Below are 8,163 nucleotides of genomic sequence, written 5' to 3'. Positions count from 1 at the left end.
CTACCAACACAATGATTAAGAAAGAGAAGGAAAAAAAAAGGGAGAGAGAGAAAAGGTGGGAAAAGGTGCTGCAGCCATGCCCATTGGCTGGGCAGCCGAAAGGCCACCCTCCTTTCCCCACGCAAAGCTGCAGCAGCAGCTCCTCCCCCCCCATTGGCCGAGCAGCCGAAGGGCCGCCTGCTGCACCCCTCTCCCACGCCACGCCACCTCCACAGCACGGCAGCAACAGCAGCAGCAGAGCAGCCGCAGCTCCTCCCATTGGGCGAGCAACCGAAGAGTCTTCCCTATTCCACGCATGACAGGGCTACCAGCCGAGCCCCCCCCCTCCCCCCCTTAGGCACTCGAGTGCACCAGCCAAACACCTATTTAAACTCCCCTTCAACCCCTTTGTGCCACCCCTTTCACTCCTTTCGGCACTCTGAAAATCCAGCAGCAATAACAAGAGCTCCATTCCTCACTCCCGACGCCTTCCACGAAGAAGATTAGACCGAAGCCTTGCTGCACATTCAAGTTTGAACCTCGTCGATCGAAGAAGCGAGGAACCATCGTGCTTGTCCGACCAAAGCACGCGACAACAGGTAACTCTCGACCTCTAAAACTACTCTTTTCAGCATGAAACACACGAACACTAGATGCATGTTAGGTCACCTTTTCGGTAGAACCCACGGCTTGAAACCTTGATTAAAAGGACGAGAACTTTAGGCTTTAAACGTAGATGAACTTGAACAAGCACGGCATGCTCACATAGGAATAGATTAGGGCCGACGTACGAGTGAGAATCGAGGCAAGAAAGGACGAAGAACCCTAGTTTTGGAAACTGGAAACCCTCGTCGTTCTGCCCAGAACATACCAGAGCAGAACTGGAAATACCAGAGCAGAGCTAGAAAATGCCAGAGCCGAGCTGAAATTTCCAGAGCAGAGCTGGAAACACCAGAGCAGAGCTGGAAAACGCCAGAACAGAGCTGACCAGAGCAGAGCCGAACATCCAGAGCTGACTTCAACCGTCCGGACTAACTCGCCAGAGCTGACTTTAGAAGCCAGAGCTAAGTCACCAGAGCTGATTTTCGGAGGCCAGAGCTGACTTTCCGAGTAAATCGCCAGAGCTGACTTTCCAGAGCTAAATTCGCCAGAGCAGACCTAAAGGCCAGAGCTGACTTTCCAGAGCTAAGTCACCAGAGCTGACTTTCGGAGGCCAGAGCTGACTTTCCGAGTAAATCGCCAGAGCTGACTTTCCAGAGCTAAATTCGCCAGAGCAGACCTAAGGGCCAGAGCTGACTTTCCAGAGCTAAAATCGCCAGAGCTGACCAAACAGCCAAAGCTGACTTTCCAGAGCAGAGAACAATAAGGCAGAGCAGACGTGAGATAGAGAGAGAAAGAACTTAGGGTGTTTTGAGTTTCATTTCTTTTCCTTTACTCACGAAGGGAGTTTATCATTAAATTAGCAAATTAGAACACCCTTAAGAGAGCAAATAAATATAGAAATCACTAGATCTCACGAGACGAAACCTAGATGGTTTAATTTCTTTAATAACAAGGACTAGAGATAAGATTTCCCTTAGTATCACCTTAGTCTAATAAACAGAATATGAGCTATGCATAATTACATTACGCATCCTCATTTATGTTAGATTTTCCACGGTCTAAGACCTTGCGTTATTCTTTTCAATTAAGGTTGAACGCAAAGAGTTTAAGGCTTAGACGTGAGTCACCACTACCAGGTGAGGCTTTCTTACGAAAACTAAAACCATATTATAGAATTGTTACAATTTTTATGCTTAAGATTTTTGAATGATATTGTCAATGCCTAAATGCTTTACGTTTTGTTGTTAATTACCTATCTGATGCTAATCGAATTCGGATTCTGGATGAGACCGCAAATCCCTTCGGAATTAGTGTACACCCTTGTGATCGTGAGTCATCTAGCGGGTTGGCCGATCATAGTGTCCGTAGAGGGAGGCCTACCTCTCGGCACGAGTTACTGATATGGTGATTAATGATGTTAAAATGCCTGCGCGGGATGTTTGTTAAAGAAATGATATTTTTGGTAAATACGAGTCTTTAAAGAAAAACCCTCGTATCTTACTACTGTTGAAAGGCTTGACAATAAAATGTTTGTATGTATGTATATTTCGGCATGTGTCCACTAAGTACTTTCGTATTTAGCCCTGCATATATTTCTAAATGTGCAGGTTGAGCTGTGATCGGGGATGTGGTGTGCAAGCGGAGCTTTTGTCGAGCTAGCACGAGTACATCAGAGCAGGGTATATGTCTTCATACATATGCCCGAGTTGTTGTTATTCCGCTGCACACACTTATTTGCTAAATATTATGATATCCGTCAAACAATAATGTCCTCACATACCCGTTTGGATAATATTATGTTTCCCCCTTGATCTCCATCAATATCTGTTGTTCTTAATTTGTTGTCTTATATAATGTTGAGTCATCAAAAGGTTAGATATGCCCCTTTCTAATCCCGCTCCTATATCCCCTCCCCTCGTCGCGATTTCCCCGAGTTCGCTATCCCTAGCGGGCGCGGCCGCGACAATAAGGGTCCTACATTTTATGTGAGAGTTAAAATAATTAAAGTGGAGTAAGGGCCCCACCTACTTTTACCAAAAATAGAAATGGATACTAAAATGTGGGACGGCCAAAAAAGAAAAGTTGGATACTAAAAGCTGGGACGGAGGGAGTATTATTAAATCAGTAGACTCTCATGGTGGTCACAATTTTTTTTCGCAGGCTGAAGGTATATTCAGAATAACTGCAGGAAACAACCAGGAGGAGTTTGTTAGGGACCAACTAAACAGAGGTGTGGTTCCTGAAGGGACAGATGTACACTGTTTGGCAGGCCTAATCAAGGTAACTTAAAAGGCTATTGCAAGGCTCTTTTGCATAAAATCTGTTTACGTAATTTGGTGCAACCTTTGATTGGTATTTCTCGTTTGTTGTCATGCATTAGTCCTTATTTTTGCTGTTTTGAATTTTAATTTTATTTTTTTTGCAAGTCACACATATAGATATAGTAAATAGTAATTGGGGGGTTTTTGTCATTTATCCTTCATGTTTGTGTTTGCATGCAAGGGTTTATCTATGTCTCATCTAATAATCTGTTTATGAAAATGTGGCATCAAAGTTTTAATTATTTTGCTCAATTTAGGTCTTAGGTCGGGGAAGCAAGATTAAATTATGTCTCTGTTTCTCAGTTTCTTTACGTCTTCTCTTTGTATGTGTTGTTAGAAGGTATTGCGATGGTGTCGGTTCAGAATCATCTGCAGAAAAGGTGGGGCCAGGATGGGCGGTGAAGATACGAGGGAAGAAGAAGAGAAACGAGGATGATGAATGAAGAGGGCTAACATTTTAGTGTGTTTTATTAAGTATATATTAACTATTAAGACTATATTTTATTTGATATTATTTGGTTAACTTTATTATGAATTAGTAGTATTTTGCTTATATTATTGACGTATCGTATCATGTTTTTTTGGTAAAAATGACGTATTTATGTCCCTGTATCGTTTCCGTATTACGTATTCGTCCCCATGCTTTATAGAATTATTCTATTGTTCAACTAATATTTATCGTTATTTTCAAGCCTCGGCAGATATCCAACGGACAGCGGGTGGCAGGTATCTGCGGGTCGCGGGTATGGGTGGCAAATAGTAGTGTACAAGAAGTTGAAATTTTCTCTAAAATTTGTTGTAGTTTCGTGGTGATTTATTTGTTGGGTGGTTTATTGCATTTGTTGGGTGATTGATTGCAGGATGTCGATACCGAGAAGCAGCAACGCCCCTACCTCCCAAATCTCGGCGGGTATCCGACGAGTAGTGGGTGACGGGTATTCGACAGGTAGCGGGTGGCGGATACCCGACAGGTAGCGGATATCCGCGGGTCGCGGGTATGGGTGGGAAATAATAGTGGGTGGCAAATAAGTTTTTCAAATATAAATTTCGCTAAGTCATGTTAAGGATGAAAGTCCTCTTTAATTTATTTTTTCATTTTAGTTTGATGTGTAATGTAGAGTTATATCATATTAACAGTTTTTTTAGTACATATTCTCCATATATAATTTATAAATATATTTTAAGAAATAATTTTTACGTTTTTTTATATATATAAATTATACTAACATCAAATGATACCCGTCGAAATTCGACGGGTTACACACTAGTTTCTATTAAAGAATAAAAATTCGTGAATGATGAGGAGTAAAGATCTCATTAGCGCAGAACCTACGAAATATATGAGTTTATATGATTAAACTAACAACACAAACTTGTAGTGACCACAGGGTAATACACCAGAGCACAGGAGCCTCGGAAATAATGAGCGTGCGCAGCCTCAAAGCTGAAGGGTTGTATACTGAAAGCAAGTCTTTATGCTTGTATACATTGGTTCCTTTGTTCACTGTGTTTCTTCTATCTGAAATATTGTTATTGCATAATCCTATTATAGTCCAATTTATCTCATACTATAGATTATATGGTGTGTTGTAGATCACAGAAGATCATATAATTGGAAAAAGTTGAGATATAAATTGAGTTCACAATCGAGGCAACTATGGACGAGTTGCTGGTTTAGATTGTAGTATAAATGGATAAATAGTTTGTCTTGGCTATTTATTTATGCTAGTACCTTCGTGTATTGAACAGGATTACAGTGAGATGAATTCTTATATTCTGACTAATTAAGAACCAAGATCTCGGCGACTTAAATAGTCTTAACTGTTAGAGTATCTCTACACTCTAAGATTTGATGTCATTGTGTAGACCAAAGATGATTCCACAAAATGTCTCTTGTTGGGTTGCTTCTTCAGTCTCTTGTCGGGCAGATTTCTTTCCCTGCGGGTTTTTAGTTTGAGATAGGCTTGGGCCTTCAAGTTTGCTAAGGAGTTTTTTTTCCTAGGGCTTTTATGAACCCTTTTTAGGTCTGAAGTAATCCCGTCCATGAGTAGCCGTTGGGAATGTGCAGTCCGCCAAGAGTTTAACCAAACTTGATCCCAAACTTCTTCTAGGGTTTGGCCATATATTGGTGTTGAAGAGGATACGTTTTTGCTGCTGTTTTTGGTGCTACTCTACTGCATTTTGAGAGTATTTTCGTGGGTATTATTCAGAGCACATGTTTCATGTAAGTGTGTTCTAGTTTGTGGCTTATTTCATCTTGTAAGCATTGTGGGTACTTTGTTTCCTTGCTCCAGCCTGTTGGAGTAAGTTTATCTGTTGGGTTTGAGCGTTGAATGTGTAGCATTCAAGCTTAGGGAGTGAGTTGTTAATTTTCTCTCAATTATTCATCTTGGTGGAGGTTTGGGAAGATATAGAGGCTAGGGAGAACGAGTCTTCGCGTGTAAGTCCTTTGTATATCTTATCATCACTAGTGGATAATTTACCCTGGGCGTGGCCCCCCAGACGTAGGTGTGTTATCACCTAACTGGGTAATCATTGTTGGTGTTCTTGTGTTCTTCATATTTATGCACGAGTTTTGTGTGCGAGTTTATATGTTTATGGATAGGCGAAATTTTCAATTGGCATCAGAGCGGGTCACCTAATTTATCGGTGTTGATCCTGTGTTTCCGCCGCCTATCCTGTTTTTTTTTTTTTTTTTGCGTGTAATACCCCGTTTCCTCGAGCTAAGTTTAGAATAATTTTGAACTTAGATTTAAGATGATTCACGCCGGATTGAGGAAAAAGAATTTATTTAATTCCAACAAAAATGATTTACGAAAGCTTTTGTAATTTTTTTTCGAGTTATTTAAATTTTATTTTGTGCATTTCATATTAATTTTATTTAAAAAAAAATAAAAAAAAAATAAATAAATACGAGAGTGATTCCTCTGGCGAGTGATTCCTCTGGCGAGTGATTCCTCTGCCGAATGATTCCTCTGGGGAGTGATTCCTCTGCCGAGTGATTCCTCTGGCGAGTGATTCCTCTGCCGAGTGATTCCTCTGCCGAGTAAACCCTCTGCCGAGTGATTCCTCTGGCGAGCTTTCCTCTGCACTGGCGAGCATTCCCCTGCTCTGGTGCGGAACTAACTTTAGAGAGAGAGAAGTCAAAGCAAGTGGATAAACATAGTTAACGGATAAGATATTTTATGCAAGTGGATAATTAAGCATGTGTTATTTATCCAATACTTGATGGCAAAGTAAATGGGGTTAAATAAACCAACACCTTTCTTTTTCATCCCCCATAACAGACGTCTCTTTCTTCTCTCTTTCCTCTCTTTTCTCTCTCTCCTCTCTCGACTGTCATCACCCCACACCATTGATAAGATTACTCCACCCTTCTCGGCACATTCGTTATCCCTTCAGTAAGAAGTTAAACCATCAACTCCTCATTCAAGCAACAACAGAACGATTCTCAACCGAAACCTCTTAAGGTTCCCTCTTGAGCCCTTATCTCATTTGCTCAACTGTAAATTCAAGCATATCAATGGTGTCATTCAAGTAAACCACCATACCAGTATAAGTTTTTGCAAGTGCATACACTCTGTTCGTATATAATTTTACAAGCATGACATGAAATTGCATTTTTATTTTGCAATAAAAGTATTTATGATTTAATTGGTTTTATTTATAATTCCAATTACTAAAGAAAGTCGAGTAAGAATATTGTTGGTGTTCTTAACTCAAGAGAAATGTTTTCAATTATTTATTCTTAAATTTTGAAAACCCGGCTAAGTGAATCATAGAATATTAAGCACTTCACCGTGACTTAAGATTAGATTCAAGGAGACCTTTTGAGAATAGATTTCTTGTAGGCTTTGAGCAACAGGAGGATTAGCACCGCTATTCCGATTCAGAGATAACGTTAACGACAGGCTTTGCCTATACAGGTGGGCTTATTTTCCAAATGTATGATTGAGCTAATGAGCTTAAATGTTTCATGAAATACAAACTGTTTATCCAATAAATATTTTTGTGCACTCTACTATGTTTAAGGCTCGCACAGTTAATCAATTGAGGTTCTCTTATGACCTAATACGTTGTTTGAGAATTGTGTACACTTGTTAGTTGACTCGGTGGGTTGATCTCCATCGGGCTCTAACCAGAGGCGTTATAAGGGTGCTCGTCTGGATGTGTTCCGGAGCATGAGAAATATGAGGCCTGCCTGGGTAGCATCCCGAGGTCAAAGTAAACTTGGCTGGGTTACGCCCTCAGTCCAAGTCACAAGTCAGTGGGAGATAGAGATCCGTCGGTGGCTAAAAGGTCTGGGATCACAGCGAGTAACATAATAGAGTGTGACAACTGCGCGCAAATCAAAGATATATATATATATATATATATATATATGAAATGTCTTAACATGCATAGAAGTTATTTCTCTTTAAAACATTCTATGTCATGTCAGTAAGATTGGACAAACTGCTCTTATAGATTGTGAAATGTTTTAAAAGTTGCAGCCCACTAAGTACATTAGTACTTAGCCCAAAAATACTTTCAAATGTTTTCAGGTTAATGGCAGGTGATGACGGGGCAGAGCTGAGGCTAGAGTTCAACTCCTTATTTCGATTTCCGCTGCAGAACTAGCCAGTATCTGTCTTTTGTTCCTTAACTTAAGACCTATTATGTTGTAACTCTAAACAATATCTTTTGTTGAGCCTAGACTTTTGACTCACAAGTATTTCGATCAATGAATATTGGTTATCTGAAGCATGACACTAAACTTGTGATCCTGAAGTTGTTATGTTTGTTGATTGATTCGTATCGCTTGAATACTTGTCTTTCTTCATCCAAAGGGGCTAAGCCCGATTATGATCCCTTTTATTCGGATTTCGCAAGGATTCTCCCTTGTTCATTTAGATGATAACTTGTGATCCTGAAGTTGTTATGTTTGTTGATTGATTCGTATCGCTTGAATACTTGTCTTTCTTCATCCAAAAGGGCTAAGCCCGATTATGATCCCTTTTATTCGGATTTCGCAAGGATTCTCCCTTGTTCATTTAGATGATAACTTGTGATCCTGAAGTTGTTATGTTTGTTGATTGATTCGTATCGCTTGAATACTTGTCTTTCTTCATCCAAAGGGGCTAAGCCCGATTATGATCCCTTTTATTCGGATTTCGCAAGGATTCTCCCTTGTTCATTTAGATGATTAGTCGTACCCCAATTATAGTTATTGTTTCAAGAATTGGGGTGTGAAAGAGTGGTATCAGAGCATAAGTTTTCT

This window comes from Salvia miltiorrhiza, chromosome 1 (genome assembly GCF_028751815.1).
Source record: "Salvia miltiorrhiza cultivar Shanhuang (shh) chromosome 1, IMPLAD_Smil_shh, whole genome shotgun sequence".
Classification (NCBI taxonomy): domain Eukaryota; kingdom Viridiplantae; phylum Streptophyta; class Magnoliopsida; order Lamiales; family Lamiaceae; genus Salvia; species Salvia miltiorrhiza.
The sequence above is the reverse complement of the archived record's forward strand: the minus strand, read 5'-3'. Positions refer to the sequence as shown.